Source organism: Pleurodeles waltl, chromosome 3_1 (genome assembly GCF_031143425.1).
Source record: "Pleurodeles waltl isolate 20211129_DDA chromosome 3_1, aPleWal1.hap1.20221129, whole genome shotgun sequence".
Lineage (NCBI taxonomy): Eukaryota > Metazoa > Chordata > Amphibia > Caudata > Salamandridae > Pleurodeles > Pleurodeles waltl.
The window spans coordinates 1560702166-1560729734 of NC_090440.1; positions in this window are offsets into that span (position 1 = coordinate 1560702166).

Consider the following 27569-nt stretch of genomic DNA (forward strand, 5'->3'; position numbering starts at 1 on the left):
CCGCCAGCACCGTCGTTACTGGTCCGGAGACCACCGCCAGAGTCAGTGCCCAGGAGGGGCCAAGTATCGTCACTGTTCCGGAGACCACCGCCAGAGTCAGTGCCCAGGAGGGCCCAAGTATCGTCACTGGTCAGGAGACCACCGCCGGAGTCAGTGCCCAGGAGGGCGCAAGTTTCGTCACTGGTCAGGAGTCCACCACCAGAGTCAGTGCCCAGGAGGGCCCAAGTATCGTCACTGGTCAGGAGACCACCGCCACCGCCGGAGTCAATGCCCAGGAGGGCCCAAGTATCGTCACTGGTCAGGAGACCACCGCCACCGTCGGAGTCAGTGCCCAGGAGGGCCCACGTATTGTCACTGGTCCAGAGACCACCGCTAGGGTCAGTGCCCAGGAGGGCCCAAGTATCGTCACTGGTCAGGAGACCACGGCCACCGCCGGAGTCAGTGCCCAGGAGGGCCCAAGTTTCGTCACTGGTCAGGAGACCACCGCCAGAGTCAGTGCCCAGGAGGGCCCAAGTATCGTCACTGGTCAGGAGACCACCGCCACCGCCAGAGTCAGTGCCCAGGAGGGCCCAAGTTTCGTCACTGGTCAGGAGACCACCGCCGGAGTCAGTGCCCAGGAGGGCCCAAGTATCATCACTGGTCAGGAGACCACCGCCGGAGTCAGTGCCCAGGAGGGCCCCAGCTGCCACAGCCCAGCTGGGCAATGAGGGAACGTCATGCCATGCACCAATGCCCAGTCCAGGGAACGTCATGCCACACACCAATGCCCAATCCAGGGAACGTCATGCCACACACCAATGTACAATCCAGGGAATGTCATGCCACACACCAATGCACAGTCCAGAGACCGCCATGGCAAAGCACCGCTGAACAGTCCAGAGACCGCCATGGCAAAGCACCGCTGAACAGTCGAGAACCGCCATGGCAAAGCACTGCTGAACAGTCCAGAGACCGCCATGGCAAAGCACTGCTGAACAGTCCAGAGACCGCCATGGCAAAGCACTGCTGAACAGTCCAGAGACCGCCATGGCAAAGCACCGCTGAACAGTCGAGAACCGCCATGGCAAAGCACCGCTGAACAGTCCAGAGACCGCCATGGCAAAGCACCGCTGAACAGTCCAGAGACCGCCATGACAAAGCACTGCTGAACAGTCCAGAGACTGCCACGGCAAAGCAGCGCTGAACAGTCGAGAACTGCCATGGCAAAGCACCGCTGAACAGTCCAGAGATCGCCATGGCAAAGCACCGCTGAACAGTCCAGAGACCGCCATGGCAAAGCACCGCTGAACAGTCGCGAACCGCCATGGCAAAGCACCGCTGAACAGTCCAGAGACCGCCATGGTAAAGCACCGCTGAACAGTCGCGAACCGCCATGGCAAAGCACCGCTGAACAGGTCATGCACCGGGGAAGGATGACAAGGCCGCCACATCATGCATCGTTATCCTATGTGCAGCTAGGACAGTGACGGGACAGGAACTGTCACAGGGAGACTAATCCAGTCTGGGCACCAGTCCCCCTGAAGAACCAGCGGAGGCTGTTACCTACTTGCGATAACTGTGGCTTTGCACTCCCCAGGATGGTCCAGTGGGCAAACCACCCACTGTATAGACTTAAGAGACTGTGGGGGTGATTCCGATAGAGGCAGGCGGCGGTAGCCGCCCGCCTTGCGGGAACCGCCATATGGCCGCTCCGCGGTCGAAAGACCGCGGAGGCCATTCAGGCTTTCCCACTGGGCTGGCGGGCGACCGCCAGGAGGCCGCCTGCCAGCCCAGCGGGAAACCCCTCCCCACGAGGAAGCCGGCTCCGAATGGAGCCGGCGGAGTGGGTATGTGCGACGGGTGCAGTTTGCACCCGTCGCGTATTTCAGTGTCTGCATTGCAAACACTGAAATACACAGTGGGGCCCTCTTACGGGGGCCCCTGCAGTGCCCATGCCATTGGCATGGGCACTGCAGGGGCCCCCAGGGGCCCCGCGGCACCCCCTACCGCCATCCTGTTCCTGGCGGCCGAACCGCCAGGAACAGGATGGCGGTAGGGGGTGTCAGAATCCCCCATGGCGGCGCAGCAAGCTGCACTGCCATGGGGGATTCCAAGGGCAGCGGAAAACCGGCGGGAGACCGCCGGTTTTCCTTGTCTGACCGCGGCCAAACCGCCGCGGTCAGAATGCCCTGCGGGGCACCGCCGGTCTGTTGGCAGTGCTCCCGCCGACCCTGGCCCCGGCGGTCAGAATGACCCCCTGTGTCTTTGCACTCCCCAGGATGGTCCAGTGGGCAAACCACCCACTGTAGAGATTTGAGAGACTGTGGCTTTGCACTCCCCAGGATGGTACAGTGGGCAACCCACCCACTGTAGAGACTTGAGAGACTGTGGCTTTGCACTCCCCATGATTGAACAGTGGGCAAGCCACCCACTGTAAAGACTTGAGAGACTGTGGCTTTGCACTCCCCAGGATTAAACAGGGGGCAAACCACCCACTGTAGAGACTTGAGAGACTGTGGCTTTGCACTCCCCAGGATACATCAATGGGCATGGAGCCCCGTCGTGGATCTGGCTTTGCAGTCATCCGGCTGAGGTGCCCCCCCTTCCCTTCCCCATGAGGTGCCTGTAGTATTTCTATCTCATGCCCCGGCAGTGTTCTCTCCGTCTGTGGACAGGTATCTTTTGTGGGCCTCGCCCATGCATGTTTGGACTAGTGATGCACGGACATTGATAAATGCATATCTGCACTACTTCTCGTAATGTATATACATTTGACTGATTTAATGATATATCTGTATATTTTTGAGACATCTACATTGCTACATTACAATGTTTGAACTGATTTCGTTTGGTCTTTGCATTCTTCCGGGGGGGTTGTGTGTTGTTCCTGAGATTTTGTGAATGCATTGGTGTGTGTGTTGTACCATGCGTGGGTGGGGGTGAGGGTGGGGGTGTTTCATGTGTGTCCCCCTAACTTTTGCCTCCCCCCTTCCCTATGTCGTAGGTGCAGTACTCACCGTTGTCTTCGCCGGCGCTGGCGTTGGTCTTCGTAGATGAGTAGGAATACAAGCGCCGGTAGGATTTGCAATTCCTGCTCCATGGAGTCCTCCTTCCTCATGGGATGTGTTCAGGTGAGCGTTTTCCCATTGCAGAAACTGTTTCCGCCGTGTTTTTATCCACGGTGAAACTGCCCCGGAAAAGGTGGCGGATTGGCGGGTTGTGATACTGTGGGCGGTACATTGTCTTCCGCCTGTCTGTCGGCGGTTACCGCCGCACTGCTTGTCTGTACCGCCGTGGCGGGCGGTGTGTTAAAGTGGCTGTCTTTGTTGGCGGTATCCACCAGGGTCATAATTCCCTTTTTTTGTCGCCGGCCTGTTTTCTGTATTACCGCACCTTTAACACCGTCCGCCAGGGTTGTAATGACCACCTATATGTTAGAGGATATGACATTACCGCTAGAGCTGCAGACTTTGCAACTGGGGAACCAGGTTCTAGTTTTGACATCAGCAACAGATCCTGTGGTTCTGGGCAAATAACTTAGGCCCTCATTACAACCCTGACGGTCGGTGATAAAGCGGTGATAATACCGCCAACAGGCCGGCTGTAAAAACCATTGAATTTTGACCACGGCGAAACTGCCAACACAGACAGCCACTTTAACACACCGACCACCACAGCGGTAGCAACAAGCACTGCAGCAGTAACAGCCAACAGCCAGGCGGAAGACAATGTATGGCTTACTGTATTATGAGAGGCCAATCCACCACCTTTTCCGGGGCGGTACCAACGGCATCAAAAGCACGGCGGAAACAGTACACAGAAGGGAAATTACTTACCTCTCGACACTCAAGGAAGAACCATGATACCATGGAGCCTGAGTTGCACATATTTCCCATGCCACTCCCAGACACTCCCATGCTACACCAGGAACACAAACGGCGGCGAAGACGACCACAGTGAGTACCGCACCTAGCACACAAGGGAGGGGGGGAGGAAAAGGAGAGTGACCCACACACGCAAAACACAACACCCCCAACACCATACACACAAACAGATGCAACAACATTACATATCCACACCGTAACCCTCAGGAATAACGTAAGGACAAAAGGATGTGAGTAAAGCCAGTGTAATAATAATAATATAGATAAATATGTCCTTAAAACACAAAACAGTATCTACAAAATATACAGATGAAGGGACAATGCCCAGTCCAAAATGTCCCTGGCCCACAGGGCCATAACACATGGGCAAAGGCCACACTTGACTCCTGCCTCAATACGGAAAGAACACTGCTGCGGCATCAGGTCGAAGATACACAGGCACCTCAGGGGGAAGGGGCTCCAGCCCTTCCCCTGCAGCCTCGGATGTCTGCCCACTGGGGCTGCTGGCAGTGGTGCTGCTGACAGTGGTGCAGGGGGCGGTGCAGGTGGCGGTGCTGGCGGCGGTACAGGTGGCGGTGCTGCCAGTGGTGGGGGAGGCTCCAGCCCTTACCCTGCAGCCTCGGACGGCTGAAGTGCCATGGCTGGTGTTGTTTGCCCAGATGCTGCTCCAGGCTCCAGATCCAGCCTGCCTGCGGCGTCTGTGCCTTTTACATTGCCCTTGGCAGCTGTTGTTCCCTTCTTGCCCTTGGCAGATGGTGGTGCATCCTTGCTTCTGCCAGCTGGTGTTCCTTTCCTGCTCTTGCTAGCTGGTGGTGCCTCCTTACTTCTGCCAGCTGGTGTTCCCTTCCTGCCCTTGCTAGCTGGAGGTGCCTCCCTGCCCTTGCTAGCTGGTGGCCACTTCTTGCCCTTCGCAGATGGTTCAGGCACATTGGCAGTGCTGACGGGTGCCTCCTTGGAGCCTGTCACACATGCAGTAGCTGCAGAAACTACAGTGGCCGTGGACTGGGTGGCTGAGGTGCTGGCCTGGGATCTGCCCACCCTGGCCAGAAGTGAAGGACGGGGGGAGGGGCAGGGAAGAGGCCAAGGGTGAAGAGGAAAAGCCTTTAGGGACACTGGGGCTGAAAGAGGGTGAAGGTTTGGGAGTGGAGGAAGAGGGAGTGGTTGTGAGAGGTGTCTGTCTGCTGTGTTTGGGTGCAGGTGCATGGGCTGGATGCTTTCGTGAGGTGGATGGCTGTTGGGTGTCTGAGTGCTTGCATTTGTGTACTTTGGGAGGAGGGACACAGACACAGTGGGTGTGGACACAGGGAACGTGTGCATGGATGTGGGGCTGGTGACTGCCAGTGAGGGGCGTGTAGTGATAGGCGTGATGGTGATGGAGGTAGTGGATGAGGATGTAGTGCATGCAGGTGTGAGTGGAGACGCTACTGGGAGGGAGGTGGACGACGAGGAGAAGGGGCACTCAGTGGAGGCAGTGGATGTTGGTGTGTCTGCATCTGGATGGTGCTTGTGTGAGTGCCTGTGGGATGAAGTGTGGTGCTTGTGTTTGCCTGAGCCACTTCTGTGTGTTAATTTGGGTGCATGCTGGTCTGAAGGTGTGCTTGGGATAGGCTGGGGTTGAGGGGAATAGGACTGGGTAGAGGAAGTTGGAGGTGGGAGGCCAGAGAAAGGGACAATGGCTGCCATCAGTGAGTTGGCCAGAGCCTGGAATGATCTCTGTTGGGCCACCATGCCAGAGTGAATGCCCTACAGGAATGCATTTGTTTGTTGCAAATGCCCTACTAGACCCTGGATGGCATTCAGTATGATTGACTGCCCAACAGAGATGGATCTCAGGAGGTCAATAACCTCCTCACTCAGGGCAGCAGGGCTGACTGCGGCAGGGCCTGAGGTGCCTGGGGCGAAGGAGAGGCCCACCCTCCTGGGTGAGTGGGCAGAGTCAACTCGCTGAGGGGCTGCTGGGAGGGCAGTGCTGGTACAGGGGTGGTAGCTGTACCTGTAGGTGGGGTGGCCACAGAGGTCTCCGACACCGCCAGGGAGCTTCCATCGGAGGAGGTGTCTCTGTCAGAACTGTCCTCTCCAGTCTCCACCGTAGTGCTCCCTTCGCCCTCCGTCCCACTGGTGCCCTCTTCATCGGTGAATTCGGCCTCCAGGCCCCTGTGGGATGCAGCTCCCTCCGTCGCTGGTGCCCCTGCTCCTCCACCAGATGATGCTAATGCACACAAGGACAGGGTGACAAAACAAAAAGGGGGGAAGAGACAGAGGATAAACTTGGTCAATGCCAGCAACAACACCACAGTTGGCGTACACAACTCACAGGGAACAGCCCTCTGCTCTAGGCAATGCAGTACTAGTTACAATGCTAGTCACCAGGCCATGGGTTACAATGCCTAACACTATTAGCAGCACACCTGAAACCCACAGGACCCTGCCCAGTAGTAGATGCATAATTGGGGTTGGAGTGCATCTGAGCCTGCCCATCATGGAACCTACCCTGCCATGTTCGTCCTGGCCTAGGGGCACCCACAGACCCACACACCCCACCCAGGTAACACCTCAACTTAATGATTATGAAACTGTACTCACTACCTTGTGGCTGCTGTGATGCCTTCAAGCACCTATCCAACTCCGGATAGTCCACAGCCATAATGCGGAACATCAGGGGGATCCGGGTACGAAGGGCACCCCTTCCTCATTGGGAAGCGATCCTCAGCTGGGCCTCTGCCATCTTCCTTGCCCAGCCGCACAGGTCCTCCCACCGTTTGTGACAGTGGGTGCTCTGTCTGTGAAAGACCCCCAGGGTCCGCACCGCCTTGGCGATGGCACAGAAAATACCCTTTCTCTGATGGGCGCTGACCTGCAGAAAAAGATACATTAGAAAAGGTATTAGTCATGCCGTCCGGACTGTTACACTCATGGCCCACCATATCCATCCCATCCCCTTACGCACAGACATTGCCCACCAAACATGCAGCACTCTGCCCAGGACCCTTCAGCCCCCCCACCTTCACCAAGCTTACGCACACAGCACTCCATCCATTCATGCCCATGCATTGTGCTCACAGTGTACTCACCTGTTTGTCTGGAGGACCATAAAGTAAAGGGTACTGGGATAGGACCCCATCCACTAGTCTCTCCAACTCCTCCAAAATGAAGGCAGGGGCCCTTTCCCAATACACTCGTGCCATGGTGGTCTCCAGACACAGGTCACAGCAGCACTTGCAGTGTAGGTCCTCTCATGTTGAATGTCAGGTAGCAAGTAAGTGAACAGGTAGAAAACGGCGGTCCCATCCGCGGCGGTGCTTACCGTCACCGCCGGCGTACATCACCATTTGCACTTGGAACTCTTAGGCCCCAATGATAACCAATGAGGTGTTGCACGGCGGTCATTGACCGCCTCGCGCAACGGTGCACAACGTCAGCGGAATTACCTCATTTCCCCTTGCCCTTCCTCCCAGGTCAGGCTGCCACCATTTCAGGGGGGAAAAGGCCATGGCACCTAATGTCGAGACAGGGCCACTCACCTGAAAAGCAGGATGTCTGCAGGGGCGATGTCTGCATGGGTTGTGTGGTGGAAGTAGTTGGGCCTGAATCGGGTCTAGGAACATTATTAGACGGGTCAAACCGAGGGACCTGTAGTCCTAGGGATCTTTGTTTTAGTTTGACTCCTCCCCAGGGGGTGTCTTGTGGTTTATACCACTGTAGTTCAGTGTGCAACTCCAGGTTCTCTTGCTTTAAGGAAAGAACTTCCTTCTGTAATCCCGCTAGGTCGGTAGTTAAATCTGATAAAGATAGAGCATCCTGATCAGCTGGTAAAGCCTGTGCTAAACCTTTGAAAATACCCATTGAGGAATCCATCGCCCAGGCAGCCATGTTGTGGCTTGGCTTTATGTTGAGATGGGGCAACTCACCTGAAAAGTAGGATGTCTGCAGGGGCGATGGTATGCCCCGACCTCCTGGAACACCTCTTGGCATTTCCTAGTGGACATAAAAGAAAGGGGGAGTAGAAGAGAAAGAGACAAAACACTGCCACGTCTTGCCGGTCGGCACCCTGTATCTTTGGGTGGGCAGGTCATTGTTGACAGAGTGATAGTAGAGTTAGTGCACCAAACTTCCTTGAAACTGAATCTCTCTTTTTGATATAGGCATGGGAGCGGTAGAAGAACATCGGGATGCTCCAGTACTTTTCTTGAATAATTATAACTGTTGGCACAATTACTAACACTGCATTACCAAAAACCCAAACTGAGTACCATAACAATAAGTACTGCAACACTAGGGCTGGCTTCACCGAGATTCACTGTTGCACATTACAATTAGAACTGTGGTTGCACTTATCATGCACAAGAAAGACATACAAGGGCATTAATTATATCACATATAACTTTCCTGCATACATAGGGTTAAACTAAAAGGAACAAAAACAATCCAAGAAATACAAGTGTCCACTCTGGGATTAAACAGTTAGGGTGGCACAGTTTGGTTTGGTTTCACTGTGTTTGTAAAAAAACCCTTTAAAAGCAAATTCCTCAAACCTGAAACACAGGCATGAATGACACAATTTAAATCCAAGAGTTATGCTATTGGAGAAAGAAAAGTCACATAAATGCTCTTTTAAAATTGCACTGTCACTTTTTGTAGTACTTGAGCTCAAGCAGATTTCCTGAAGCACATTTAGGCAAGTAACTACAATAATAATGTAGAATGTTCAGAAATGCATTTGTGTCTTCAAGATAAGCACAAAATTTGAGGTCTGAAATACACCAGCTGTTCTAAGAAAGCGCGGCGCTCAAAAAACAAACTCCCTGGAGAATACTAGTCACTTGGCTGCAGTCTTCTCCAGAGTGCTGGAGGAATGCCTGGTGTTAGCTGGTACAGGAATGAAGAAAAGAATTGCCTCAAAAGTCCTGAATATGAGGATGACAGCAGGGGCTGGACTGCCAAATCAGATGCTGAGATCAGGAAGCAAAACAAAGTAAGCACGGAGGCATGCTTCACTCTACTATTTATAGCCAATCAGGAAAGCAGTTGAGTTTCCACATGTGGATGAGTCACCACACCCAATTAGAAGCACATGTCTACACCACACCCAATTAGAAGCACATGTCTACACCTGCTCACATTAGCAAACAAGCATTGGTAAAACAAGCATTGCTAAAACCAATTGTGTAGCACAGCACATTATGGTGGTCATTCTGACCCTGGCGGCCGGTGACCGCCAGGGTCACCGACCACGGGAGCACCACCAACAGGCTGGCGGTGCTCCCTCGAGCATTCTGACCGCGGTGGTTCAGCCGCGGTCAGAAACGGAAAGTCGGCGGTCTCCCGCCGACTTTCCGCTGCTCGGGGGAATCCTCCATGGCGGCGGAGCGTGCTCCGCCGCCATGGGGATTCTGACACCCCCTACCGCCATCCTGTTCCTGGCGGGTCTCCCGCCAGGAACAGGATGGCGGTAGGGGGTGCAACGGGGCTCCTGGGGGCCCCTGCAGTGCCCATGCCAATGACATGGGCACTGCAGGGGCCCCCGTAAGAGGGCCCCGCAAAGTATTTCAGTGTCTGCAAAGCAGACACTGAAATACGCGACGGGTGCAACTGCACCCGTCGCACCTTCCCACTACGCCGGCTCCATTCGGAGCCGGCGTCCTCGTGGGAAGGTAGATTTGCCCTGGGCTGGCGGGCGGCCTTTTGGCGGCCGCCCGCCAGCCCAGGGCAAATCTCAAAATACCCTCAGCGGTCTTGTGACCGCGGAGCGGTATTTTGTCGGGGGAACGTTAGAATCACCCCCTATGTTTACATAGAAACATGAAGGTTTAACCAAGAACAGAGATGTGATTTAACCCTCATCCCTGGGAATGCTGACAGATAACACAGGATGCACCTAGGGGATTCGTGACACCTAACTGCGTCACAGCAGACATAGGCACATCAATGGACCTACACGTTCACATACTGTTTCTGCAAAAAAATGCAAGGCATTTTACTCTGAGGATATCTTTGAATATGACCATCTGCTCACGGGTTTTCACCCTAGAGTTCAACCGCTTAGGATGAATAGGAGATGGAGACATACCCCTCTGTACAGACCTCTGATGGACCTGGTGACAATGGAAGACAGGCACATTATCCAGGCACATTATCCTAACCTACAGACTTGATAGGGCCACAATCCATGAGCTGTGTGCACAATTCGAACCAGACCTGATCTCAGCTCTCTTCCACCCCACTGGTATCCCCCCTCTTGTGTAGGTCCTGTCAGTGCTCCATTTCTTGGCAAGTGGGTCCTTCCAAGCGACAGTGGCCATGGCAGCAGGGATGTCACAGCCTATGTTCCCAAACTGGCTGACTAGAGTGTTGTCTGCCCTGATGAAACACATGCGCAGCTATATCGTATTCCCCCAGGTACAGGATTTGGCCACAGTGAAGGCTGACTTCTATGCAATGGGACATATCCCCAACATCATTGGTGCTATTGATGGTACAAATATTGCCTTTGCCCCCCCCCAGAGAAATGAACAGGTGTTCAGAAATCAAAAAAGCTTTCACTCTCATGTGCAGATAGTGTGCCTCTCCCATGTCAATGCATAGTATCCTGGATCTGTGCATGATGCCTTTATTTTGAGGAATAGCAGCATTCCATATGTGATGTCTCAACTCCAGAGGCACAGGGTGTGGCACAGGGTGTGGCTAATAGGTGAGCCCATGGTCCCCACCCAGTGTCTGTTGGTATATGGGTGTGGGTTTGGCCCTAAGGGTGAGTGTCTGGCTAACAGGTATCCCTCGATGTTTACAGGTGACTCTGGTTACCCCAACCTCTCATGGCTACTGACCCCAGTGAGGAATGCCAGGACAAGGGCAGAGGAATGTTACAATGAGGCACATGGGTGAACAAGTAGGATCATTGAGCTAACCTTTGGCCTCCTGAAGGCCAGGTTCAGGTGCCTCCATCTGACAGGTGGATCCCTCTGCTACTCATCCATGAAGGTCTGCCAGATCATTGTTGCATGTTGCATGTTGCACAACCTGGCCTTGAGACACCAGGTGCCCTTTCTGCAGGAGGATGAGGCTGGAGATGGTTGTGCGGCAGCAGTGGGGCCTGTGGACAGTGACGAAGCGGAGGCAGTGGAAGAGAATGTGGACAACAGAAAAACTATAATTCAACAGTACTTCCAGTGACACACAGGCAGACACTGTAACTTCACCTTCCATTGCAGTTTTGTGGTGGACATTGTACATGGCAGCCTGATTTTCCAACTTCTATGGCCACTTACTGTACCCTTTGGCATCTCTATTTTCAGATATCTGTGCCCCACCCTGGCTCCTGTTGTGTTTACTGCTGCTCACTACAGGTCATACCTATGTATATATAAATGTACAGTTGAATTTCAATGTTTACAGCTTGTTCAACTAATACATATTTCAATGAATTGACAGACTCCAGTCCAGGATAGAGTCCAGTCTATTGGTATCACAGGTGCATTGTCCAAGGGGGCATAGGGAGTGGGGCAATGACAGTTCAAGGTGGACAGGGTGACTGAGTGGGGCACAAGGGTGGCATTCAGGGGAGTCTTATTTCCTGGCGGGGGTCTTGGCAATGTTCTCTGGCTTCTGCCTGGATCACAGGGACCTTTTGCATGATGGTTCTCCTTCTGCAGGGGGGGGGGGTGCTGGTGGCCTGTTGTTCCTGTGATGGGGCCTCCTGTCTACTGGTGGAGGTGGAGGTCTGTTCATCAGTGTGGCTAGTGTCAGGAGCCCGTTGGTGTGCCACTGTCTCCCTCATGGTGTTGGCCATGTCTGCCAGCACCCCTGCAATGGTGAGCAGGGTGGTGTGGATGTCCCTCAGGTCCTCCCTGATCCCCAGGTACTGTCCCTCCTGCAGCTGCTGGGTCTCCTGCAACTTGGCCAGTATCTGGCCCATGGTCTCCTGGGAATGGTGGTATGCTCCCAGGAAGTTGGTGAGTGCCTTTTAGGGAGTCGGTTCCCTGGGCCTGTCCTCCCCCTGTCGCACAGCAGTCCTCCCAGCTTCCACTTTGTCCTGTGCCTCTGTCCCCTGAACCGTGTGCCCACTGCCACTAACCCCAGGTCCCTGATCGTCCTGTGTTTGTGGGGTTGCCTGGGGTCCCTGTAGTGGTGGACACACTGCTGATTGATGTGTCCTGGGGACAGAGGGATGGGCCCCCTGGGTGGGTGCTGTGCTGGTGTTTCCTGAGGGGGGGCTCTGTGGTGGAATAAGACTGTGCCTGGGTCACCAACTGTCCAGAGGCCCCTGATGGGCCAGGTTGGTCATCCTGATCCAGGCGTGCAGAGCAGCTGTCATCACTGTGGGCCTCTTCAGGGAGGGGGACTGGATGTTGCTGGCTCCTCCTCTCCGGTGACGTTGTGTGGGGGTCCTGTGAGGATGTAAATGCAGTGTTATTGTTACTGCGTGTGACGTCTTGTGCATGGGTATGTTTCCCCCTATGGTTGTTATTACCAAGGCAGCTTTGGCTTGTGTGAGTTGTGATTTGGTTGGCTAAGTGATTGTCACTAGTGTGCATGCTGTGGTGATGGGTGTCCATGCAGGGCTGTGGGTGGTGTTCATGCATTGGTGGTGCATGCAGTGCTGATTTCTGGGATGGGTGGGTTGTGATGGTGAGGTGCATGTGAGGTGGTGGGGTGATGGAGGTAAGGGTAGGGGTATGTGATAGCATGCAGGTAGTAATAGTAGAGAGTTGACTTACCAGAGTCCAGTCCTCCTGCTACTCCTGCCAGGCCCTCAGGATGCATGATCGCCAAGACTTGCTCCTCCCATGTTGTTAGTTGTGGGGGAGGAGGTGGGGGTCCACCGCCAGTCCTCTGTACAGCTATCCGGTGTCTTGCAACCATGGAACACCTCTTCCTGATGTCATCCCTTGTTCTGGGGTGCTGTCCCACGGCGTTGACCCTGTCCATGACTCTCCACCATAGCTCCATCTTCCTAGCAATGGATGTCTGCTGCACCTGTGATCCGAATAGCTGTGGCTCTTCCTGGATAATATCCTCCACCATGACCCTTAGCTCCTCCTCTGAGAACTTGGGGTGTATTTGCGGTGCCATGGGTGTAGTGTGAGTGGTGTGTGTGAGTGTGTGTGGGGTGATGTGTTGGGGTGTGTGCTGTGAGGTGCATGGATGGTGTTTGGATGATGGTGTTCTGTGGCTCTGGTTCTGTGGGTGCTACTGGCGTGTCTCTCTCTCAGTTGTAAATTGTTTGAAGTGGTAAAGGGTTATGGGTAATGTGGGTGTGTGTTTTATAGTGGTGTGGGTATGGTATGTGTATGTGTGTCAAGTGTGTGTAGTTTAAATTGTCCAATGTGGTGTAGTTTTGTATGTGTGTGTGTACCATTGAATGTCCACCGCAGTGATTCGTGGGTCATAATGTTGTGGGCATAGTTCTGTTGGCGTAACGGTGTGGGTTTGGACACCGCCAGTTTATCACTGACCTTTGGGCTGGTGGACTTGTGTGTGTGGCTGTTTAGTGACGGATTGCTATGTGTGTGTCATAATATGGGTAGCGGTGATCCGCTGCGGCGGCGGTATGTTGGCAGCCGTCAGCATGGCAGTAAGCGGTACTTACTGGCAAAGTCATAATGAGGGCCTAAGTGTTTTGCACACTTCTGCCATTGGGCTATACCTGGCCTACATTTCGGTGTCATTTGGGTTATTTTTCTCAGGTGGCCATCTTGGGAGACTTTCTTGTTATGAAGCTCCCTAATTTTCTCATTTACTGCAGTATCCTCAGTAGAAAATGCTTTCTGTCTTCCACTTTGATCCCACCAGGATCGTGTTCAGATGTTCTACACCAGTGGCATAAATTCAGAATGTTAGCACTCTAGTTGTTCATTAGAACACTGTAGTAAAGCTGTTGATTACCAGGGAGTTAATTGGATGTCTGTGCTGGTGTTGAAAGTACATGTTTCAGTCTGATTGTCAGAATGTTTTGATGAAACAGAAGATGAAGATATTTGAGAGCTTACTTAAAATGTGTCCTAATTTTTCTTTCCATAGCACTAACCATAATTACTATGACAAAATGAACCCTCTAATTTTTTTCCTTTCTAAAATAAATATTTTAAGTTTTACCAGTATGATTCAATCAAGATACCTTCAGATATGCCACAGTAGTACACAAGGGAATAAACGGACAAGCTGTTCCAGTTGGATGTACTTGTTTTACTGAGAATTTCAGAATTCATTCTCATATGGCTGAGAAAGATAGTGTCAATTTACAGAAAATATGCTCTCCTTTTAGCTTCTGGAGCAGCTTCCATAACCTCTATGGGAAAATTATGACAACACAGTTTTCTCTCAAACATGATTCATGAAATCCCAGCAGAAGGCTTTTTCACAAATTTAAAATCACCTTAGAATTACACCACAATTCCTAAAATTAGTATGATACCATCATCAAATGATTTATATTGTAATTAAAATCTGTTATCACCCTTTGTATTGTTCTCCTTTTTGTGACCTTCGATACCTGCCATTCACTGCAATGCATTTCAATGAGGTGCTGTCATGTATATTAGCCCCAGGATGGCTGCCTCAACTTCCTGGTTGATGTGCTGCTAGCCATTCAGATCTCACCATGAGGTCTGTGCTTAGGTGCCACCCAGATTTGCAAATTGGGATTTTCTTCAAAATCTCAAATACTATTGAATGGATTTACGCTAAATAATAAAAAGCATGCTTTCTGGACCATAAGCTACTTTTCTGCCAAATTCGGTGTAATTCTATTCAGCAATTCGGGCTGTAGTTGTGTCTAAAATCTCCATGGGAAAATCACTTCCCCGTCCCATTTTTTCTTGGCCAGCTTCACAGATCACCCTGAACTTTCCATACACAACAAGACCCAACACGCGGCCTAATGTAACTATAGCTCACCCACCCGCCATGCACAGTTTTTTCTTCAATAATTTGACTGCTGATGTTTCATTGATATTTTATTTTACGCTATGAAAGTTGCCATGAGTGCCGTAATATCTGGGGTATTTAGCAGTGAACGGCAAGGGCGCAAGTTATATATACCTTAGGCTGATAGTTACTTGAAATAACTGTCTTAGCCTTCGAGTAAATCCAACACCACACTGGCCAACCACTAGTTCTGCAATACACTTCCTTAGAAAATAATGTAGCCACTAAATAACTATAAATATAAAGAAAAATAAAGCTTTTTGAGGATCTTAAATGTTTAACATTTTAAGAAACTCCTTTGTAATTTTTGTCATACACGCTTTTAATTTTCTTTTAAACGAATCCTGATTAATTGCATAACAAGGATTATTTTTTTGTTAAGATTTAATTTTATTTTCTTAAAAGAAAATCCTAATGCCTTTAATAACAAGACTTGTAACACCCCTATTAATGCAAGGAGTAATCATTTTAAACTCCACCACCCATCTATGGGTGAAACACATTTCAGTTCTGTTAGAAATTAGATTTCTGGTTGGCTAGGGTATGCACCTAAGCCAGAGAGGACCCACTCACTCTAGTCAGAGCAAAGGAGTTGCACACCCTAAGGTAACCTCTGCCCCCTCCTTGGTAGCTTGGCACGAGCAGTCAGGCTTTTCCCAGCGGCAATGTGTAAAGCAATTGCACAACACACACATCACACATGATGCAACAAGTACATCACAAAGGAAGCACAACACCAAGTTATATAAAAATAAGCTGTATTGCACAAAACATCATTAGGCCAAACACAACCTGTCAGTAATACACTGTTACACAAGCAGTTGTAAGAACATCACACAGTTACCAGTACTCTGCAAAAGCCAGCAGTAGTCATATAAAACACATAGGTTACGGGTTATTCTGCAACACAAGCAGTAGTCAGGTTGTCATCATTATTACCAAAAATGCACATAGTAGGATAACCATATCACACAAAATGCACATGGCACAGTAAACCCACCATCATAAATGACAAAACAACGTCATGAAGCACATAAAGTGAAACATCACCAATTAGTAGATATCATAAATCTACCCTGCCAGGTAGGTGTGTTGCAGGCAGAAAGTGTTACAATTCATCATGGTAGCGCCTCAGTGCTTCTTTTATAGGATATACAATAAATGCAGCACTTCACTCCCTTGGTCCAACAAGAAGGAGCTCCTGTGCACCTAATAGGGGAAAGGTGGTAATGACAGCAGATTGCGGGCAGGACCAGGGACCTACGGTGTGGTTCACCACCCTGGCCTGCTAATGAAACCGGGGAGCTGTACTGCCATGGCCTCCCCCTCCATTCAACCGGTGAGCCTAAATAAAACAGGGGAGAGACACATGCAATCCCCTACCCCACCCCACCGGGAGGCCTTCCTGGGTCTCCCGCACCTGGCAAAACACCAGCCAAGTCAGAGGCAGCCACCCGCATCCTCATGGTGTGGTTGCTGACTTCCAGCTCTCTAGTCAAGAGATCTATGACCTTCTGGCTCAGGGGGCACAAAGCCCTGTGCTCCCTGCCGGTAGGACTCCTTAACATCCTACCCGGCTGGCGGAATCCCTTCAGCCGCTCACACTTGGGCGGCACGTCCGGAGCCCTCCAGGACCTCACAAGTCGCTGCGCTCTGTTCTCTGGGGCTACTGTCTTCCAACCAACAGTGTGGCGGCTCCGATCCGCAAGCTGCAACTTTTCCCTTTGATTTTTGTGTTGCCCGGGTCACAGTGGCTGACCTTCTAGGAAGCAATTCCTACTAGTGCCCTGGGGGCACTGATCAGGGCGCACTTTGTTTGTGCTGGGAAAAACTCAGCTCTCCCTATGCTCTGGGGCACAGAATCCTCAGGGGGTGGAGAAACAAACACCAAAGCTTCCCTCAGCACTCAGCTCATGGTGATTGCAAAAGGTAAAACACTTCTTGCACTACGAGGTGAGAAAGGGATCAGAATGCTCTCCTCCTGCTCTGCAACATAAGTGACACAATGCACTTCTTGCGCTAGGGAAAACAATTGGATGCAGTGCTCTCCCGCAGTGTGGAGGCAGCAAAATGGGGCACAGGGTGGCAGGGCCCAAGCAAACAGGCCAGCGCAAAGGTTTGCAGGCACTGGCAGTTCCTCTTAGTGACCCAGCAGGTCACAGATCAGTACAGCAGCAGCAGTTCAAAGGCGGTTCCTGGCGAGTCCCTCCAGCAGCATCCTGGGCATTGCTTCAGATGTATATAATTCTCTGATTTCTTTCCAAGTGGTGGCCTCTGCCCCGGTTGAGAAGATCCCCACCAAATGTGCCAAATGTAAAATGCAGTTGTATTGTTACTTATATTATCTATGCAGTCACATTTTACTTTTGTGCAAGTTCCAGTCCTTAAACTGAGTGAGTGGAGACATGTAAGTCTACACTTTGTAGTACGTTTACACTCATAAATGGTGAAAAGTCAAAAGTAGTAAAGTTAATACAAAGTGCAAGAGTAAATTTAAAGGTGCATATTTATTTGCATGTTAATTTACCTTTGTGAAAAGGCTGCTTAGTGTTTAGCTCCTTCAGGTGATGTGCTTTAGCAGATTAGCTTCAACAAAGAGATGTGTTCCACTTGTCTGGCATTTACAACAATCATGAGGAAAGAGATGTCAGTGAAAGGCAGTAATGTCTCCTCACCTAGTCATGTGCATCCAACACAAGGAGGTTCTAGGACACCAAAAACCTCATACAACACAATGGCCCTCATTACGACCTGGCGATCGGCGGTAAATTGGGGAAATGTACTGCCAACAGGCTGGCGGTACCTTTTCCCAAATTATGACATTGACGGTTTGGCTCAAGCCAAACCACCAATGTACCACTCCGCTGACCAGGGTGGTAACCGCCGCTGGGCTGGAGACTTCGGTCTCCAGCCCGGCGGCCGTCACAATCCCACCCTTGGGATTATGACCCTATCTACCGCAATGGTTTTTGTGGCAAGCGTACTGCCGTGAAAACCATGGCGGTAGGCAGTATCAGTTCCATGGAATTCCTTCCCTGGCACTGATAGGGGTCTCCCCCGCCCCTCCCTCTCCCTAGAGGCTTTCCCCCTCCCTCTCCTGCCCCTGCAAATTTACACACGCGCACATATACACACACGAATACCCACATCCACCCATGCATGCATACATACATACCCACACACCGCAACACATACCAACATACAGTGTTGCACACACATTCACAATACACAACATACATGTACACTCACATTCAGTCATTCATGCACTCATTCAACGCGGTTCACACCATACACCCCCAAAAATGCACACACCACCCACCACCCCCTCTCCTGTCGAAGAACCTGACTTACCAGCTTGCAGGAGGTCCTCCGGCAGGAGACGGGACGCAGCACTGCTTCCAGCAGCAGCATCCGCCAGAAAAACACAGCCAGGCCGTATCATTGCTCATGATACAGTCAGCAGTGTTTTGCTGGCGTGGCACTGCTGGTGACAGCAGCTCCACCTTACCTTCTGGCGGAATTCCATCTACGGTCATAATGCCGGTGGGCGGCTGGTACCCAGGGTATGTTGGCTGCCGTCGCAGTGGCTGTAGGCGGTCAATACCACCAATGTTGTAATGAGGGCCAATGTGACTGAACTTAACATATGGCACTGGCCACTAATACCTGCACATTATCCATCCCATTCATGCTACACAGACTGCAATAACTGGCACACATGGGCACATTCTAGCATGCAAGGAGGGAAAGGATGGTGAAGTACATATACAAGTGTGCACATAAAGTACTTACCTGCTTCTCTGGTGAGCCATAGAGCTGTTCATACATGGGTAGGACCTCATTAACAAGCCTCTCCTGTGGAGAGAAGGCAGGGGCCCTACAATCTGCTGGATGTGACATGATTGCTTCCAGATGTAGCACACAGCAGCTCCGGTCCTGGAGGTCTTGCTGGCAGCAGTGTCAGGAGTCAAGTGAGTGAATCTGCAGAACATGGCGGTCACCTCCGCCACATACGTGGTCATTACCGCCAAAGACACATCCATTGGCCCTTGACCGCCACTGGCAGCAGCGATACCCTATGGCTGTGTCCGTCGCTGTTACAACCACCTACAGCCATGATGACTTCTGCCTGCAGTCACGGGCGGTTCTTAATGTCCAAGGAGTAGGTCAGACACCTGACATTTTGGTGGGCCGAAATGATGTTTTGGGCTATATAAACTGTCACAGCTGCAAAAAGGGATTTTTGACCTCACAAACATACTTATCCAGTCTTGTTGTGTAGGTCCTACTACTCAAACACCATTGTAGTATGTTGCAGGGCACAGATGGCATTTAACAGTGGGGCATAGTCTGCTTCCGCCAATGGTCATTTTGGCAGAAGGGATATCCACAAACATTTTGTGGGGCAATTGTGGTGCATATCTTTGAATATGGGCCATATACATGTTGTGACCACATGTATGGAAAACCATGGAGGGCACATTTTACCCTTTTGTTACTTGCAGCTGTGATGTGTACTGGTTGCCATGTCTATCCATTCAGAAATGCCTTGTCACATGATATCATTGACATGCATCATGTATATTGCTGTTGACACACTGACTAATGTTAAAAATCATGTCTTGTCATACATAGGGACTCAGGGAGAGGGGGGATGCGACAACCTCCTGTCTATTGTCTACTGCCAGACTTTCAGACCATGGAAGAATGCCACTTCATACTACTCTACCACCAGAATACGCAACAAATTATGGAACTATGCCTTCAGTTGGAGCCAGATCTGATGCCAGCTATTAGTTATCCAACTAGCATACCACCTATTGTACAAGTCATGTCAGTATTGCACTTCTGAGCCACAGGATCCTTCCAACACACAGTGGCCCTATCTGCTGGTATGTCCCAACCTATATTCAATATGGTATTGAAGGACATCCTCTCAGCAATGTTGAAGCAACTGGACAGCTATATCCAGTTCCCCCGTTAACAGGATTTAGCCCATGTGAAAGCTGACTTTTATGGTTTTGTACATATCCCACATGTGGTGGGGGCCATTGATAGTACACATGTTGGCTTTGTCCCACTGCAGACCAATGAGGAAGTATTTCCCGCAACAGAAATAACTTTCATTCCATCAATGTGTAAGTTAACTGTTTGGCACATCTCTACATTTCACATGTCTGTGCCTGTTATCCAGGTTCAGCCCATGACTCCTTCATAACGCAGAACGGCATCCTACCCCAGCTGATGTCACTACTATACCCAGAGAGGGCCTGGCTGGTTGGTAAGTCACATCTGTACTGTTTGTGTGTGTGCAGTGTCTGGTGCTACAATCATGAAGTGAGTGACTTGGTGCATATATGTCCCATCACTTAACAGGAGATTTCACATGTCCAAGCCATCCTTGGTTGTAGATGGTACTAAGGAATCCAACTACACCAAGGGAAGTCCGCTTCATTGAGGCCCATGGAAGAACAAGGTGGGTAGTGGAGTGGGGTTTTGGACTCCTGAAGGCCAGGTTTAGGTGTATTGATTGGACTGTTGGAGCCCTCCTCCATTTACCCGGAAAAGTGTATCAGATCACTGTGGCATGCTGCGTGCTCCACAACATCGCCCTGTGGAGGAATGTACCATACATCCCAGAAGAGGGGGAGCCTGCAGTACCACCGGGAGAGAATCGAGAAATACCAAGTGAGGATGACAGTGGTGAAGGGGAAGGAACTGACTTGTGGGAAGATCTCATCAACAGCTACTTTTTATGAGTGTGAGTATGTCATGTGATGTAATGACTGACTGTACAATTAACTGTAGTTGTGAGAATGGGTGGAGTTGAGTGTTTTAGCAACGACTGGAGAGCTGATACTCTGCAATATTTAGCCAAAGGCTGCTTGAAGAGTTAGCTTTTGACATAACCCCACCTTCATGATGTTGTTTTGTTTATGTCAGTCTAATTGCGTTGTAATTACATTTCCAGTAGCTTACTATGTGATTTGTGTAATAGGAAGGTTAGAAGCCTATACCCCTCGTTTTCTCTTTGTACAGGTACCTTCACCTTGACATCATCATGTGGTCATTTCAGAGTTGTGACATTGGCAGGTATCTGATGCTGTTCTGACATACAAATGGACATGGATTGTTCCAGGTAATGTAGTTCACAGATTTGGGGTGTATGAGACCTGAGTCTAGGCAGCTTGCACAGTGTTTAGGTGGAAGGTTAGAAGTGCACATTAGGCTTGTTTTGTGTGCTATGTTGGGACGATTGCATCACGTGTGTCATCATGCGGGCATATAATATTTAGTCATCAATTGCAAGGCAGGCATTTACCCTTCACTTTGGCGGTTAAACATTAATCTTGTATGACCTGTATGGAGCTATGTGTTTCATCATTGCCGCCCACAATTCCTGTGCCACAACACTAACATATGTTTGTTTCATACTACTAGATGCATGGGCATTGAATTATGATGGGCCTGTGATCTGGGATTGTTGTACTGCCATCTGTCTGTATCTTTGATTATGTGGTGTTAGATTACTTTGGTGTGGTATGTGATAAGGCTCAAGCTGCTGACATCATCCACTTTAATGCTTGCCTATTCTACAGGACAATGTATGAAAAAGCCCTCCCTTCTGTGGTCTGGGCGGCTGTTCCCTGGAATATGCACTTTACCATAGTATAAGTCACACATTCTTATGTCACACAGGTCTAGACATATGGACAGCCTATGTGCTGTACACTGGAATAAAATGTTTGTTGTGACCAGACATTTGCACTGATGTGTTTGTATGTAATGGTTGTAATACTTAGCAGGACACTGTGTACCTTTAACATATGCCTCCTTGCACAAGTAGCTTGTATCCTCATCATATGGTTCACATGGTCTAACACCTCTACATAGCAAAATGTTGAAAATAACCAAGCAGACAATGAGTGTGGGATGGGTAAATTGTTTACATTGCTGATGCAGGAAATACAATTTGGATGGAAAAGAAGAAAAATAATAAAACAAAGGTGCCAGTCATGGTGAATGAAATCATTGCATGTATGCCACACTATTGGGAGTTTAAAGTTCAGAGTACTCCTCCTATTGTAACTGGTGGGTAGTTCAGCATCAGTCAATAGGGTGAATGTGTGACACACAAAAGAGTTCCTGTAGGAAGATGTCACTTGCTGGCAGCAGTGGGTGTCTTGCCATCCACACCTCCTGAACTCTTTGCCGGACATCCCTGCTTGTGTGGTGGTGAGGGGAATCTGCTGCTACACAGTCAGGGATATCTGAAGCTTGATCCTCTGGCAGGGCCTCCCTTCCACTGGCTGGTACCAATGAATGAATGAATCAATCAAAGCATTTGTAGAGCTCACTACCCACCCGTGAGAGTCTCAAGGCGATGCTGCTACTGCTCAAACAGCCATGTCTTGAGGTGTCTCCTGAAGGTTAGTAGGTCCTGAGTCTATCACAGGTGGATAGGCAGAGTGCTCCATGTTTTGGCGGTGAGGTGGGAGTCGTTCCGGAGCAAAGCTGTTGGGTTGGGGTGTAGAAGGAGAGTCGTCTGTTGAGACACTCTGGTCCTGTGTTGTGCAGTGCTTTGTGAGTGTGAGTGAGGAGTTTAAACTTGATTCTATTGTTGACAGGGAGCCAGTGCAGGTCTCTCAGGTGGGCTGTGATGTGGCTGTGGCAGGGGATGTCCAGGATGAGGCGTGCAGAGGCGTTCTGTATGCGTTGCAGTCTTTGCTGGAGCTTGGCTGTGTTTCCTGCGTAGAGGGCGTTGCCGTAGTCCAGTCTGCTGCTTACGAGGGCTTGGGTGACCGTCCTTCTGATTCCGGTGGGGTTCCATTTGTAGATCTTCCGAAGCATGCAGAGGGTGTTGAAGCAGGAGGAAGAGACAACGTTGACTTGCTGGGTCATGGATAGCGATGAGTCCAGGATGAATCCAAGGTTGCGTACGTGGTAGGTGGGTGTCAGTGTGGTTCCCAGTGTGGAAGGCCACAAGGGGTCGTCCCAGGCGGAGTGGGTGGAGCTGAGGATGAGGACCTCAGTTTTGTCAGAATTCAGTTTCAGGCAGCTGTTCTTCATCCATTCGGCGATGGTCTTCATTCCTTCGTGGAGGTTGGTTTTGGCAGTGGTGGGGTCCTTGATGAGGGAGATGATCAGCTGGGTGCATTCGGCGTATGAGACGATGTTGCGAGCGAAGCCATGTAAACTTTGAAGAGGGTCGGGTTGAGGGACGATCCCTGGGGTACGCCGTAGATTATCTTGGTAGCTTCACAGCGGAATGGAGGGAGGCGAACTCTCTGGGTTCTATTGGTGTGGAAGGAGGTGATCCAGTCCAGGGCTCTGCGGCGGATCCCTGCGTCATTGAGGCGAGTGCATAGGGTGTGGTGGCAGACTAAGTCGAAGCCAGCCGAGAGTTCCAGGAGGATGAGGGCCGCGGTTTTGCGAAGAAGAAGGGCCTGGTGTTGATGCAAGAAAGAAAGGGGTAGAGTGGTGATGTAGAGCCCTGCCCATAGTGCTGTTAATGTTCTTCACCACCCCTGTTAGGGAGGCCATGTTGGTATTGTGAGACTCCCACTGTTCATGCATATTCCTATGGATGTTCCTATGTAACTGCTTTATTTCCCAGACTTCACTCAAGACCTGGCCCATTATGCCTTGGCACTGCTGATAGACCCCCAAGACATGGCTGATGGTGTCCTGGCCAGGAGCAGCCCCAGTGACCACAGCATCCATCCCACATACCCTACCCCCACACACCTGTGCCCTTGCCACAGGGTACACTCTCCCAGTGGTTCCTGGACTCAAATTGGTGGAAGTGTTGCATTGCAACTCAGAATCCATGACTGGGGGGCACAAGATGGTAGACACTGTGCCCAGAACACAGGTTGGGGGGCAAATGGTTGCCTGTGATGCAGGCTTTGTGTTGTTTTTTGCAGGCTGTGCATCAATTTTCACCGCACAAGGAGTTCTTTTGCAGAGATGAAGTCTTTTTGGTCCTGAGACTTTAAGGAACAGGAGGCATGCTTTATCCAAGCCCTTGGAGAGCACTTCTCAGCACAGCCTGAGAGCAGCAAGACAGCAGGGCAACAGCAAGGCAGCAGTTCCTCTCAGAAAAACAGTCCAGGTGAGTCCTTTGGGCAGCCAGGCACTTCTTCTTGGCAGGTTACAGGTTCTAGTTCAGGGTTTCTTCTCCAGGAAGTGGCTGAGTTGGTAGGGTCAGAGACCCTGCTGAAATACCCAAATGTGCCTTTGAAGTGGTGGAGACTTCAAAGAGTGGATTAGAAGTGCACAAGGTCCCTTTTCAGTTCAATCCTGTATGCCAGGGTCCCAGTAGGGGGTGTGGCATTCATTAGTGTGAGGGCCTGACAAATGTAAGTGTCAGGCCCTCCACCCTCCCAGCCAAGGAAGACCCATTCAATATGCAGATGTATGCAAGTGTGACGACTGAGCATCCTGTGTTTTGGGTTGTCTGAGTGAATGCACAAGGGAGCTGTCAACTAAACCTAGCCGGACCTGGATTGTAAGGTACAGAAAGATTTAAGTGCAGAGAAATGCTCACTTTCTAAAAGTGGCATTTCTAAAATAATATTAAATCCAACTTCACCAGTCAGCAGGATTTTGTATTACCATTCTGGCCATACTGAATATGACCCTGTTACTCCTTTCAGATCAGAAGCTACCACCCAAACAGTATATGAGGGTAGCCCTAATATTAGCCCATGAAAGGAGCAGGCCTCACAGCAGTGTAAAATTAATTTAGTTTTACACTACCAGGACATGTAAACTACACAGGTGCATGTCCTGCCTTTTGTCTACACAGCACCCTGCCTTAGGAGTTACCTAGGGCTCACTTTAAGGGTGATTTATATGTAGAAAAAGGGGAGTTTTAGGCTTGGCAAGCACTTTTAAATGCCAAGTCCAATTGCAGTGAAACTACACACACAGGCCTTGCAACGGCAGGCCTGAGCCATGGTTAAGGGGCTACTTAAGTGGGTGGCACAATTAGTGCTGCAGGCCCACTAATAGCATATAATCTATAGGCCGTGGGCACATCTGATGCACTTTACTAGGGACTTATAAGTAAATGAAATAAGCCAATTTGGTATGATCCAATGTCACCATGTTTTAAGGGAGAGAGCATATGCACTTTAGCACTGGTTAGTAGTGGTAAAGTGAGTAGAGTCATAAAACCAGCAAAAACAGTGTCCAAAAAGTGGAGGGAGGCAGGCAAAAAGATAGGGGTGACCACCCTAAGGCTGTCAGGTCTAACAACTACCCTATGTGACTGTTGTGCTGGCTTTGACCGATTGCACCCTGTCTCTCTCTCTCCCTCCCTGTCCTCCTCTGTCTTCGTGTGCATCAGCATCATCTGGTGAAGGAGAAGAGGCACCGGTGAGTGGGGAAGCTGCAGCCTATGGGACCCAAGTGGCTGACACCAGCGGAGCCGAGGGGACCAGTGGGGCAGTGGGTGTGGAGAATGCCAAGGGGGAGACTGGATCGACCACTACATCTTCAGATTCCTCCTCTGATGGTGGCTCCCTGGCAGTGGTGGACCCATCTGGGACCACCCCAGCACTATCCATGTCTGTCACCTCCCATACCAGCACCGCCCTACCTGCAGCTCCCCACCCAGTTGCCTGTGCCCACTCACCCAAGAGGGTGGGCATCTCCTTCGCCAAAGGCACCTCTGCCCATGCCCCAGTCAGCCCTGTTTCCCTCAATGAGGAGCCTATTGACCTCCTGAGGTCCATCTCTGTGGGGCAGAAATCTATGGAGAATGCCATCCAGGGACTGGCATTCCAGATTCAACAGACTTATGCATTCCTTGAAGGTATTCACAGTGGCTTGTCTGGCCTACAGAGATCGTTTTAGGCTCTGGCCTCATCGTTGATGGCAGCCATTGTCTCTTCTTCTTCCATCCCCCCTCCGGCTACCTGTTCCCAAACCCACATCCCTCTCCACTCACCCATCCAAGGCACACCTACTGACCCACATGCATCCACATCAACAGACACGGACGCAAGGACAAACATAGGCACCACAGATGCCATCATTGCCATGCACACACCCATGCAGACATGTAAACATCCACACCCTGCACCGACTCCCCAACCATCGCCCCTCACATTCGACACTAAACACACCTGCAGTCAGCATCACATCAGTAACTGTTACTGCCACATGAGCCCTCACTGCTACCCTCACCAAATCTTCTGACCCCCATTCATGCACCCCATACACCACTGGCGCAGACACCACAGCTATTAACACACCCACAGCACATCCACCCTACCTGCAGACACCACCCCAACATACACTTACACTTGCTCCCTGCTATCTCCCTGCCTCTCATCCCCACCTCCTCCAAGTACATCTAATCGTGCATACTCACCCACCCAACAGTCCCCCAGCACACACATTTCATCCACCCACGCACCTGTACCCATGGCGCACCCACATACACACCTTACTACCATACCGATTCCATCCACTTCCAAAAGTCTTTCCAGTGACCTCCCATATGTTCCCAAAAATGGTTTCATGTATGAGTTTTCCCTGGTCCCCACCACTGACCCTGTCCCTATCCCCCAAGCACCCTGCTACCTTTCCTTTGGCCCAGAATGCCACTGCCCCCGCCTATGCCCCTCCGCCACCTGCCACTTCCGTCCCTGTCACGTTCACTGCTTCCTGCTGCCAAACCCAAGCCAACTCCCTCCTCTTTCCAGGCCAAGCCCACTCCTTCCACCTCCAATGCCAAGCCCATGCCTACCCCGCCTTGCTAAGCCCTCCCATCCAAGGGCAAGCCCAAACCGCAGATCTTTTCTAAGTCCCCAGGCCCAGGGTCGCCCATCTAAGGCCACCCCTAAGGGGCCCCCCTTAGGGCCCAGAACGAAAGACCACCTCCAAGCCCAAGGACCCCCCCCACCCCCACCCTCACCCATGAGGTGCCTGCACTCTCCATTGATGCCCCTGCCCTGTGGAGATCTGCACTTTGTAGTCAGGAGTCAAGTTGGGACATCATCTTGTGCCCAGTGTGCTCAGGGCACTATGGTTTTTGGACTGGCCCTTGGGCCTCTATATACATATGTTTTATCACATATTTGGTTATCATTCAGTACTACACCGTTGGTGTCGTTGTTACCTACCTAGTCCTGGCTTTTATTCTCCATGTATGTGTGGTGGTTGTGGGTATTGGTGTGTGTTGGTACATGTGTTTGTTTGCATGTATGTCATTGGGCATGGCTTCCCGGGTCGTGTTGGTGTTGCGTGTGTGTACTAACGTCGTTCCCTCCAGTGTGTGCAAGGTTGGTGTACTTACGGTTGGTGTTGTGGTCACCGTCGCTGGTCTGAAAGTTGCAGGGCCAGGTAGAGGATTGGAAGGAGTTGCAATTTGTATGCCATGCCGCCTATGGACGTGCCTGTGTTCCTGAAGGTAGGTATTCCCTTTATCTTGTTGGTTTAGGCCAGGGTTTTGGTGACAGCAGTTCCGCCCTGGAAATCCTGGCAGTGTGCAACCTCGCAATATGGTCGTCGGATGCTGCCTGACCACCAGGCTGGAGAGTGCTGCTGCCTGGCGTTCCAGCACTTCTGCTGTAGTGGGGCGGATGGTAACTTGCCTGTGTTCTGCAGGTACCTTTCCAGGACTTGTAATGTGGCGGTCAACTCCACCGCGGCGGTACGCTGACTGCCAGGCTCATAATGAGGACCATAGTGTTTAATTATACACAATGAGAACTTTACCCAACTCCACCAGTAGGAAGTTCCCAAAAATATTTAGACAAATTTGCAGAC